Raw genomic sequence first — 2,441 nt, 5'->3', positions numbered from 1 at the left:
ATTATGTGGCAATTTTATATATATATATATATATATATATCTACAAATTCATAAATTTCATTGCTACTAATTAAAAAAAATTCACAAGCATTATTAGACACAATAATTCATATAAAGCCTATTTAGAAATACGATTAAATTTTGGCAATGAAACATATAGGCAACTGTAGCATAAGATCTTCTTCAATTATGTAATAAATGCAATATATTAGTAAAAAGATTTAACAAAGGTTCAACAATATCAATTCAAATATTAAAACATCGTTTGAAACATATCAACAAGGTTTGACAAGGGGAAAAAAATTTCATGTGCCCGTCGACCTTGATGCTTTTATAACTCCTTCACAAGCTGCAATAACAATAGGAAAAAATAGCAAATAATTAAATGATACAATGAAGAATTTTTATATAAATAAAATTAAATTTTATTTTTAATATGAATACTATCTTAAAGAAATCAAATATATACTAAATTTTTAATATAAAAAGATATTAATAAAAGTCTAATTTACTTACCGTTAGATTGTATCATTTTGTTGTAGACCTTGTGCTGCAGGTTTCATTTGCAATTTTTTTCCCCATTGTTTACTCATCTCTGCTAGCTGATTATTCATATCTTTCTTGATTTCTTTAACTTTTTTCCTTAGCTTCCCTTTTAACTTCTTCCACACGCTCATTTGCCTCTTTTCTGGTCAATTCTAGTTGCTTTATAAGCTGTACTTTTGTTGGTTTACCACCAAAATATTCACTGGTATTTTTCCGGGTCTATATGCATGAAGATATCCATTTTTTCAGCCCCAAGTACTTTTTCAAAGATATCATCATCATTTAAAGAAATTTCTCCTTCTTTTTGCTACTTGTTAAATTGGTCGAATTGAACCTACAATCAAAAAAATGCAAATCAATTAAATATAGGTACAAATGTATATTATAAAAGGAGATAAAAAGAAAAGAGAACACATCGACATTACAATAACATCTTGTTGAAAAGCATCAACTTGTTTTCCTTTTCTTCTCTTGCGAGATTCCATAAAAACTTCAACACGGGAAGGAGCTTTTTCATTTTCTTGCTCCTGCGAATAAATAATCGTTATCATTAATAGAATAAAATATGTGAATATAATTCTTCTAGATTCGTTCTAAAATTATTATTATTATTATAGTGTTCATACCATTTCGTATCTATGTCTTGCATAACTTTTGGTCCCAACGTATGGTGGCAAGGAACGTTTCGATCTATTTGTCTTGTTCTGCGTGCTCTTCTTGTGAGTAAAAATTGGAAAAGAACATTAGTTATAGAGGAAAGGACCGTGATATAAAGGAGCTTAATATGCCCTTCATACTGAAAAAAGGAAGTTCCCGTATTTTCAAAATGGATATTGAAGATGACGTTCATCCGAAAGTCAATGAAAAAGAAAATTTGAGGCAGCTTATGGACTGAAGACTTATTTGATATTCCCTAATAAATTATCAGGAAGCACTCTATGCCGTTGAAATGGTTATTGACACGTGGTATTAATCAGAGACTCTACAATTACGGGAGCAATTTCTACTAGAGCTGATCCCAACCCCCATTGGCTTTACTCATCAAATTGACTGACAAATCGAGTATGAAAATACAAAGACAATTAAAAGTACCATGCCCTTATATAAGAATAGGCAAGTGATAAAACAGAGCTTAATTTCATTTGGAAACCAAATCTTGGATCACAAAAATAATAATACAGTGTAAGACACTTTTATTTATCTCAATCATACCCATAATTAATTTTCCTAAATAAACTTGAGATCATCAAAATATGAAACATATAATAATAAAAAAAACATAAAAAAATTAATTTACAATTTAAATACCTGAGAGTCGACATCACTCCAAAGATTGACCAAATATTTTCATTCATCTGCGGCAACAAGTATAGGCTTGTTGCGTAAGCAAAGTTGGTAACTTGCTTTTGAATCATAATACTTCTTCGTCAACTTGTACCTATAGTCTCTATAGAGGTCACTCATTTTACCAAGTATTGCATTTTTTCTTCCCTCTGACACATCAAAATTAAACTTTTCCTATAAAAATAAATACCATCATAGTTTATGATCATATATTCTAGTAGTTGTTAATCCATAAGAAATTATAAAATATTATAGATTTATTAGTTTGTTAGTTTTTCTTACCAAAACAATGTCCCACATATGGTCGATCTTATCTTGCTCAATCTCTTTCCAACCATTTACCATTAAAGGGTAACAAGTTCGGCTTCTAACTGTTTATCCCAAAAACCAAATTAATGTGCTTGCATTCTCACCAATTGCTTGATGATCCTCATCGAATTCTACTTGTAACGATCCGACCGGTCGTTTTGAGCTCTAGCGCGTCGTTCGGCGGTTTGAGGCGTTGAGCAACTTCACTTCAGGTATCATGACTTGTACGTGTGGCCCGAATT

General features: G+C 30.5%; 1 long non-coding RNA gene across 1 annotated transcript; it reads right to left on the bottom strand.

The window, feature by feature from the left end:
• LOC109232718 lies at positions 230-635 on the bottom strand. Its single transcript, XR_002068973.1, has 2 exons — positions 517-635; positions 230-349 (listed from the first exon to the last, which is right to left on the bottom strand). It is a non-coding gene; the product is annotated as an uncharacterized LOC109232718 (long non-coding RNA).

Source organism: Nicotiana attenuata, chromosome 9 (genome assembly GCF_001879085.1).
Source record: "Nicotiana attenuata strain UT chromosome 9, NIATTr2, whole genome shotgun sequence".
NCBI classification, from domain to species: domain Eukaryota; kingdom Viridiplantae; phylum Streptophyta; class Magnoliopsida; order Solanales; family Solanaceae; genus Nicotiana; species Nicotiana attenuata.
The sequence above is the reverse complement of the archived record's forward strand: the minus strand, read 5'-3'. Positions and strand labels throughout refer to the sequence as shown.